Below are 11,318 nucleotides of genomic sequence, written 5' to 3'. Positions count from 1 at the left end.
TTCACTCTCAGTATCTGCACTTCTTTCTAAATTACAATACATGTCAGATTGATTTGCTGAAGTCAGTGGGTAGAGTGATCATCAGTGTGCCCTCTAATGATAGCCAAATTTTGTTGTTGTGGGTCAAACTGAGAAAAACTGGCATTTCTTGTGAGTCACCACATAGAAAGAGATAGGGGAACATCAAATTTTGGTGCGTCACTAGATATTGTGTTCATCAGTGGTGCATCAAATTGGCTTAGAGGGCTCACTGGTGAGCATAATGCTTTCAGCTGTCTTTTGTAAAATAAACAATATGCAATGTTATTGTGAAACCCCTTCTATTGAGGATAACTATAATATACAGAGTGTTACATGACTGATGATATGTATAATTTATATTTATAAAAAGGACTCCAAATGGAGACTGTATGTAAGTCTGAATTGAGGTGGCATCATACTTTTTTTTTTTTTAGCTCAACTGAACTTGTTCAATCCTATCAAACTCTGAAAAGATAAATTTTCAATGTTCATACTTTTGCAGTTGTGCTGCAATGCCATTGACACTATTTTTTTAAAATGTCACTTTAGTTTGTAACCTGAAATCTAGTGTATGATCAATTTACCTCCATAGTAGTCGATGCCATACAAAGAAGACCAGGATCTGCTGTCCGAGTAATCCCTCCCGGAGCGTCAGCTCTTACTCGGAATGCAGTGGAAACTAATAACTTACAACGACCAGCACCTACTCTGAAGGCTGTCACTCCCAGTGGTGGTGCTGTTAACATCAATGATAGTCAACATTCAGTGAATAAGAGTGAAGCCAATCAAGAAGGTAATATTTAGCCATTATTGTCCAAAATATGGATAGCAACATAGTAGCAAATGTAAAGAATCTGTTAATGATATTGGACATCATGTTCTATGTGAGAAATGAATTGAAACAGTTTATTAACGTGACCATATGAATAAGAAATGGGTGTCTAGCGCTGCTTTTCTATTCTTACCAAAATTTGACAATGTTTTCTCTCATAATTGAAGGACAATGGTAAAATGCCATTAAAAATGGTGTCATATAAGTTGTGTCGGGAAATTTAGAAATTCTCGGTTTCACTCTTAAGTATCTGCACTTTTTCCTAAATTACAATACATGTCAGATTGATTTGCTGAAGTTAGTGGGTATAGTGAGCATAATGCTTTCAGCTGTCTTTTGTAAAATAAACAATATGCAATGTTATTGTGAAACCCCTTCTATTGAGGATAACTATAATATACAGAGTGTTACATGACTGATGCTATGTATAATTTATATTTATAAAAAGGACTCCAAATGGAGACTGTGTGTAAGTCTGAATTGAGGTGGCATCATACTTTTTTTTTAGCTCAACTGAACTTGTTCAATCCTATTAAACTCTGAAAAGATAAATTTTCAATGTTCATACTTTTCCAGTTGTGCTGCAATGCCATTGACACTATTTTTTTAAAATGTCACTTTAGTTTGTAACCTGAAATCTAGTGTATGATCAATTTACCTCCATAGTAGTCGATGCCATACAAAGAAGACCAGGATCTGCTGTCCGAGTAATCCCCCCTGGAGCGTCAGCTCTTACTCGGAATGCAGTGGAAACTAATAACTTACAACGACCAGCACCTACTCCAAAGGCTGTCACTTCCAGTGGTGGCGCTGTTAACATCAATGATAGTCAACATTCAGTGAATAAGAGTGAAGCCAATCGTGAAGGTAATATTTAACCATTACTGTCCAAAGTATGAAAAGCAACATAGTAGCAAATGTAAAGAATCTGTCAACAATATTGGATATCATGTTCCCATGTGAGAAATGAATTGAAACAGTTTATTAACGTGACCATATGAATAAGAAATTGGTGTCTAGCGCTGCTTTTCTATTCTTACCAAAATTTGACCGCATTTCTTTCTTAACTGAAGAAAAATCGGACAAAATATTGACCAAGCCCTGGAATCAAACTATTAATGCATGCCATTTGAATATACAACATGGACAGGGTACAGACAGACACATGCACAGACTAGAGGTGACATTGTGTATTTCATTAAGTTTACTTGCAGACCACTTGATCAATTTATTTCCACAGTAGATGGTGCCAAGTTTTCATGGACACAAGGAAGATCAGGATCTGCTGTCAGAGTAATCCCAGGAGTGTCTCCTACTCAGAATACTATCCAAACTAATCAATTCGAACAACTAACACCCAGTTCCGAGGCAGTCACTTTCAGTGTTGGTGCTGCTGCAGCTGCAGCTGCTCCTAATGATCATCATTCAAGAAGTGCAAGTCTTCCAAAACTACCACAAAGCAATGTGCATGTGGATGTTCTTACAGCTCCAGCAACTATTACCATTATACAAGAAACAAGATTTGGTGGACAAAGTCATCCAGGAAATTCATCCACTCGTCGTAAGTACCACTACTCTATCTAAGTTTGGTACAATTTAAGACAGATTTTTGCAATTTCCAGTCTCCTTGTAACTATTTCTTCAAAGTTGTCTTTGTGGCCTCAGTCACTTAGCTTTTCACTAATTTCCATTAATATTTACCTCCCCAACCCTCCCTGCATATGAGTGCAGGGCTATGGGAATGAACTGTTACCAGTGTAACAGTGTTTGTATCTGTTCATTGGCAGCTATATCTACGATATCCATGACTCAATTTCAACAAAACCAGGCACAAATATCAAACACTATAGGGTTGATATACTCATCACTTTAATTCATGAAGTGTTGAAGTCAGTTGCTGACCTTTGACCTTAAGACTCCTGTAAAATGACAATTTTCACTCTTTGAATTTCATGCCAATGTATCAAATTACCATGTTTACCCTGTACATGACTATAAACAAATATTCTGTGCCCAAATATGTACATATTATAAAATATTTGCATAAAATTCTGCATGCTTATGACATTGAACAACAAATTGCAATGAAAAATGAAGAATTTTGTATGCTTCTCTAATACGAATTGAAGAATGTGTGAAAAATTCAAAAACGTTATTGCAGTGGCCATTTTGAATATTTAATGAGGTCACTTGACTGGAATTTGCATATCTTTGGGATTATTTTGTTATGTCAGTCCAAAAATATATTGTTTTATTAGATCATCATTGGTCAGTTTGGACTCAAGCAATCCTGCAATATGGTACTTTCACTCTTTGAATTCCATGCAAAAGTAGCGAGTTTCCATATGTTTACCAGATATTATACTGGGTGAAAATCAAAATTATATTTCTAAATCTTTACATATTATGTAATATTTCCATATTATTCCACAGGCTTGTAACATTGAGGGTGTCCCCCCTCCCTGAGTAAGAATGTTTTTGAAATTCAACTCAATTTTAAGGCATTTTGTGCACTTTCAGAGTTCATAGAAATTGCTTTAAAATGGGACTACAATTACCTACTTGAAATGAGAATCATTCTGAATCATAGTCACTGTTGTAATCAGAATCATATTGGTTGTGAACAATGTAGTGGTGATCTGAGTCACTTCTATTAACAAAGGCATTCTGTATCGTTTGCCGAGCAACATCAGGTGTAAAAGGACATTCATGCTTGTGTTGTTTAGATATCAACACTGGTATACCTGGCTGACTAATTGATGACTGACTAACTGGTGACTGACTAACTGGTGACTGACTGACTGACTGACTGACTGGTAACTTACTAACTGGTGACTGAACTGACTGGTAACTGACTTAAGTGACTGACTGACTCCTTGTAATGTACATGTACTACTTGATGGCTGAGTGACTGGTGACTGACTGACTGACTCCTTCAGTTGTACTACATGATGGCTGACTGACTGGTGACTGACTGGTAACTGACTAACTACTTGTACTGTACATGTACTAGTCTTAGATTATTGGTCTCTTCTTTATCTACAAATAAGTTCTGAAAGAGGATGTTATGTACTTTTAATCACCCTACAAGAACTTTTCACTGATCATTCTCCCAAACGTGAACAGATGTTCTATCTACACTGCTGTACATCTCAATTATTTTGTAATTAGTTATTAAGGATCATGGATTTTTAAAACGAGTAGTGCACAACCATTCATTGCTGTCTGCATTTAGTTAAATAATGTTGGTTTAGAATTTCAAAAATATAAGTACACACTTTCAAACTTCATACAATAGAACTGCTCACTCCATGTTATGTAGTAGTGATACATAGTTGCTCCAAAACGAGATTTCAAAAAGGTAACTTTATTAGTATTACTTTAAACTTAACATTACTTTCAATGTAATTATGTATGCACTTTACCAGAAAAATGAAACGTCGCCAAAAACAGTCAAAAGATTTTCATATTCAAGATCTGTTGATCCATAAATTTATCGAAGTTGTCAACAAAAAATTAATTCACAGAAATGGTTATAAATACATCATCAGTTAAACCATTAAAACATTCTAAATTAAAATTCAAAGCTCACGTACATGTACGCCTTTGTACATGTAGTATGTAAACAAGTTTAGAGATATCAGCGTCATCAATATTCAAAAACAACACTTCTGTCATCTATTTATAAACTCCGACAGGATTGAATAGGAAAATAACCATCATAATCACATGTGCTTAAATGATCGCCTTCGTGTGACGCTGAACTAGAACTTAGTTAAACTTAAACAGCCAATATGTTGCGATCTGTCAAACTACATTATCATGATCATATGCGGCCCAAAATGAACCACTGTTTTCAATGCCTACGCTACACGACCGATCGTACGACCAGATTTCGGTCGTGGATGTTAAGTATCATATAATACATAGGACTACAGTAATAAATAACCGGATGTTCGTTTGACCCCGGACAATAAATTTATTTTATCTTCTCCACGACCGGTCGTATGTTGTTCGTGGCATGTATTTTTTTTACCGTCTTTTCTCCACGACCAGTCGTGTGGTCGTGGCGTGTATTTTTTCCAATTACTTTTCTCCACGACCAGTCGTATGGTCGTGGCATGTATTTTTTTTACCGTCTTTTCTCTACGACCGGTCGTATGGTCGTGGCATGTATTTTTTCCAATGACTTTTCTCCACGACCGGTCGTATGTATGGTCGTGGCATGTATTTTTTCACTGTCTTTTCTCCACGACCGGTCGTATGGTCGTGGGATGTATTTCTTTACTGTCTTTTCTCCACGACCGTGGGACAGTGATGAAGAAATATTTTTGCACTCTTTCCCCCACGACCGTTGTACGATCGTACCCCCCCCCCCCATTTTTAAATACGTGATGTAGTTTTTTCACTGTCTTTTCTCCACGTCGTACGGTTTCACATTGAACCTGTGAATGTCAAATTATCGTTGTTTGTTTTTTTGTAATGAGAATCATGGTTTTGGCATCGATGTAAAATTTGTGATCTTATAAATACTGGCATTCAGAATGTTACAAATGAGCGTTTCCTTTTAATATGCAAATATTTGTGTATCTTAAAATGTCATTTTGAACTTAATTTGCCTTTGATCTAATTTATATTTTTGATTCTGTATACGTCCACGATGAGATGACATGACGCTTCTAAAATGTTAAGTATACTGCAGCAAGGTGCGGAATTGTGTAGTAGCCAGTTTAGAAAGTTTAGCTAGAAGTTTAGAAAGATAAATTAGAAGTGTCTAAATCTAAATCTAAACTTTTTAAGTTAGAAATTAGAAAGCTAAGTGTGATCTAACCATTATGATCTAACTCTAAATCTAAAAATTTATAAACTATCAGGCCATAATATATATACGATCTAAATATCGTTTTACATTTTATATTTAGACGATCTAAATATCGTTATCTAAACTTTATAAACCATCCACTATTTAGACGATCTAAATATCGTTCTACATTTTATATTTAGACGATCTAAATATCGTTATCTAAATTTTATAAACCATCCACTATTTAGACAATCTATATCGTTATCTAAACTTTTATAAAGTATTCACTATTTATACGATCTAAATATCGCTCTACATTTTACATTTAGACAATCTAAATATCGTTATCTAAACTTTATAAACCATCCACTATTTAGACGATCTAAATATCGTTTTACATTTTATATTTAGACGATATAAATATCGTTATCTAAATTTTATAAACCATCCACTATTTAGACAATCTATATCGTTATCTAAACTTTTATAAAGTATTCACTATTTATACGATCTAAATATCGCTCTACATTTTACATTTAGACAATCTAAATATCGTTATCTAAACTTTATAAACTATCCACTATTTATATGATCTAAATATCGTTCTACATTTTATATTTAGACGATCTAAATATCGTTATCTAAACTTTATAAACTATCGACTATTTATACGATCTAAATATCGCTCTTCATTTTATATTTAGACGATCTAAATATCGTTATCTAAACTTTTATAAAGTATCCACTATTTATACGATCTAAATATCGCTCTACATTTTACATTTAGACGATCTAAATATCGTTATCTAAACTTTATAAACTATGGACTATTTATACAATCTAAATATCGTTATCTAAACTTTATAAACTATCGACTATTTATACGATCTAAATATCGCTCTACATTTTATATTTAGACAATCTAAGACAATCTAAATATCGTTATCTAAACTTTATAAACTATCGACTATTTATACGATCTAAATATCGCTCTACTTTTTATATTTATACGATCTAAATATCGTTATCTAAACTTTTATAAAGTATCCACTATTTATACGATCTAAATATCGCTCTACTTTTTATATTTAGACAATCTAAATATCGTTATCTAAACTTTATAAACTATCGATTATTTATTACGATCTAAATATCGCTCTACTTTTTATATTTATACGATCTAAATATCGTTATCTAAACTTTTATAAAGTATCCACTATTTATACGATCTAAATATCGTTCTACATTTTATATTTAGACGATCTAAATATCGTTATCTAAACTTTTATAAAGTATCCACTATTTATACGATCTAAATATCGCTCTACATTTTACATTTAGACGATCTAAATATCGTTATCTAAACTTTATAAACTATGGACTATTTATACAATCTAAATATCGTTATCTAAACTTTATAAACTATCGACTATTTATACGATCTAAATATCGCTCTACATTTTATATTTAGACAATCTAAGACAATCTAAATATCGTTATCTAAACTTTATAAACTATCGACTATTTATACGATCTAAATATCGCTCTACTTTTTATATTTATACGATCTAAATATCGTTATCTAAACTTTTATAAAGTATCCACTATTTATACGATCTAAATATCGCTCTACTTTTTATATTTAGACAATCTAAATATCGTTATCTAAACTTTATAAACTATCGATTATTTATTACGATCTAAATATCGCTCTACTTTTTATATTTATACGATCTAAATATCGTTATCTAAACTTTTATAAAGTATCCACTATTTATACGATCTAAATATCGCTCTACATTTTCTATTTAGACGATCTAAATATCGTTATCTAAACTTTTATAAAGTATCCACTATTTATACGATCTAAATATCGCTGTACATTTTATATTTAGACGATCTAAATATCGTTATCTAAACTTTTATAAAGTATCCACTATTTATACGATCTAAATATCGGTCTACATTTTATATTTAGACGATCTAAATATCGTTATCTAAACTTTTATAAAGTATCCACTATTTATACGATCTAAATATCGCTCTACATTTTATATCTAGACGATCTAAATATCGTTATCTAAACTTTGATAAAGTATCCACTATTTAGACGATCTAAATATCGTTATCTAAACTTTTATAAAGTATCCACTATTTATACAATCTAAATATCGTTCTACATTTTCATCATGATTGGTACTTTCTTTATAGTACTTTCAAGTCATATATCATGATCACGATCAGAAATCCTGTCATTTGTGCGATTTGTTACTCAAATTATACAATTAAATGAAAATTCCTACACTCTGAACAGTGTTGCAACTCAACCTACCAAACTTAGTTCGACCTGTCTTTGAAAAACCAAAATTTTCGAGGATATTTACGAGATGTACTTTACGTTTCTTGGACGACGCCATTTTAAGTGCCGATCTTCGGATTTTCGGTAAGCTTCGGAAACAATCGGAAGCCAATGCCTCCGTTCCATTTCTCATTGTTTCTCATTGTTCGGTAATGTTCGATTCACACTCGTGCTCAATCGAGAAGAGATACGCACCCGTACGTCAACTCGGCAACGCAAAAACTCGATATTCCCGGCGAGTACGATAACATAATTGAGTGCGATCGATTCAGATCGTCTATATTTCGTTATTAACGGAAATAGAGAGTTCATTTTTAAGGCTCTTCTTAGAAATTTGAAATAATCAAAGTACAAAGCCAATTTAGCATGTACATGTAATTTGTAAATTTTTAGCAGCTGAATAGCCGACCGGACAAACTGGTCGGTGGCCGGCTTAGAATGAACACGCTGATAGTTTTCTTGGGTCATCCTTGGTCAGTTTGGACGCCAGGTGTTATGTAACATGATACTTAAACCTACATTATACCCTCTCAGGGGCCTGGGGTTCAAAGGGTTAAATAGCAAGGTCAATTGTGAATTGTACTAAGTGCAACTCACTGGAACAGTTTTTTGAGAGTGTCTCTCTTAGATATAATGACTTGCTCACTCGTAATATTGTACACCCTGATGAGTGATGTATTCATGCAGTAACAGTTAGTGCAGGTTTAACCTGTAAAGTTACCCTAGGGACACAGTTCAAGTAGTCTTTCAGGTCGCTCAGCGTTGACCTTGACCTCCATCTTCTAGGTCAAGTAATAATTTGCTCAATAAGTTGACAGTTTTATTCATATAGACATCATTTCACTGAGTGTGATACTCTACTAAAAGCAGATAAATTTTTTCCTCTAGTATCTGACTGTGAGGACGCTGAGGTGCCAACAACAAATACTGAGACTGAGCCAGTGACTACTGCACCGATATCTACTGCAGCTGATGGTGAACAACAGGGGAACTTGGAACATGAAGAAGACTCTCAACCCTCCGTTGTAGAAAATAACTACAATTTGCACCAGAAAGTGCTCCAAAATTACATTCCCAGTGATGGTAATGTAGACAATACATTGTTTATTTCTTAGATAAGTAAAGGTAGCACTAATTACTATTCAATAATTGAACCTCAAAGCTAGTAAATCAAACTTTCATATTTAATGTTCTCATATAGTTAACTGAATTTATGGGTACATATTGGTAAAAATTGGAGGATACATTTTAAGATTTTATGATCTGACCACAGAAAGACAGACCATAGATAGTATAGTTTGGCCACTACATGATCCAGTACTACATTGCAAGTACTGTTTGGAAACAGATATTGAACAAGACATGCTAGGAGTTTCAATTGACACGGTGTCTTTTCCAAGTATCTTAACTAAAATATGGCTGTCAATATATTGTAAGTCTGATGAGATAGATGTACATGCAAGTCTCTCAATTCATTTTCTCAAAGTTACTGTCTCGCTAGCAATTTCTCACAATTTTTTATTTTTGCAATCTTTATGTATACAGTTTTTGAATGTATTGAAAGACATTCATTGAATGGTAAAAGGACATGAGAAATACTATCAAGCTGTAGACATCAGGATTTCGTTATTACATTGCATAAGATACACTTACAAAAATATGTAGAGGATGGTGTTAAAGGAGTGGGGTGGGGTCTGTGGACAAGAAAAACATCACAAAAAAAGGGGAGGGGGAAGGAAAATTTAATGTAAACATAAAATGTAAACTGACGAGGATTCAAACAGTTATTTCTAAGGAGCTGATGGAATATTCCTGGATGGTTTTGACGTGACATTGAATGGTAAATTGTTCCAGAATATATGGTAACAGTATATGATATTGCAAATTTTCTCTTCGATGTGAACACTTTTGGAAATAAAAATTGCCTTTGTTTTGGTGATGAGTACTATATAGTGATGAGCAGGTAAAGTACAATTAAATTATAAACTCTCGATCAGAACATACATGAAAAGTATCTACTCTGCATGAATTGAATATATCAAGAATACATAACTGAGCAAATGAGTGTAACATCTTGTATAGGTAAGACGACTGAAAGTTATAGCTCGGGCTGCCATTTTTTTTTTTTTTTTTTTTTTTTTTGAGGTAAGGGTGCTGGTTAGATGCGAGTGGTATGTGGATCCCCAAATTTCAAATATCATTTTAATATGTAAACTTACTTTTTGGATAAATTGATATCATGACACAGCGTTAATTTGATGTCTTGTCAGCATGATTGACTAAGGCTGCCATTTTATATAATGAATACTAACATGTAACATAGTATAGTTAATGCATAAGATCAAACACGGAAGTTTATGGCTAATTAGAATATATTTGTTCATTTTATAGACAGAGTGTTAATATAAATGGTTCGTTGGGTTTTTAAAATGCACTTGTAGGAGGCATTCAGTTTCTGTATTGACTAATTTTTTTGTTTCATATTTTTGTTTCTACAGGTGCAATTGTTAGACACAGCTTTGTATTGACTTGTGTGACGGTTTTAGCTTCAGCAGCCCTGTACGTTAAAGCAGAAGGGTGGTCTTATTTCAACTCTGTCTACTACTCGATTGTTTCCTTCACAACAGTAGGATTTGGTGACTTGGTATCTGCAACTCTACCCGTAACCGTCTACATCAAACGTCTCGGTCATCATCTTGGCAACATGTATTTCACACTAAACTTAGTGATTCTCATCATCGGCATAAGCCTTATGTTCCAATTTATAAGCTGTTGCTCACATTACTGGAAAATGTGTGTTGAGTGGTTCGTTCAGAAAGTAGGATACGAGATCAAAAAATGGTGGTACACGAGAAAAATGAAAAATAGGATAACACCCATTGATGTGGAAGAGGCCAGGACTGAACCTGAATATTGTGAAGAATGTAAAGAACGCATGCAGAAGATTAGACAGGACATGTTACACAAATCGTTGTTTGATGCCTTGTTTGCTGAATAAAATGATACGCAGCCCACTTTCAGCTCAGATGAACACAAAACAAACTTTGAAATCTTATGATATACTGATTACCCATGAGACTGGGATCCTTGAGACAGCTATGTCGATGTTCATTGGTGATATGCATATTGCAAGTGTACTGCCAAAGCAATGGCAAATAAGAAAATGTGTACTATGATCATCACAGCCACTTGATCAGTTTCAGCTAGTGATCTTCAATATGGCAACCGTGTTCACAGTCAGGCGTCAAAAGCAACTTGGATTATGGGTTCATTTGTGTCAGTAGTGTTCATTTTCCAACAAG

The sequence above is a fragment of the Glandiceps talaboti genome, chromosome 2, assembly GCF_964340395.1.
Source record: "Glandiceps talaboti chromosome 2, keGlaTala1.1, whole genome shotgun sequence".
Lineage (NCBI taxonomy): Eukaryota > Metazoa > Hemichordata > Enteropneusta > Spengelidae > Glandiceps > Glandiceps talaboti.
This window is presented reverse-complemented; position numbering follows the sequence as displayed.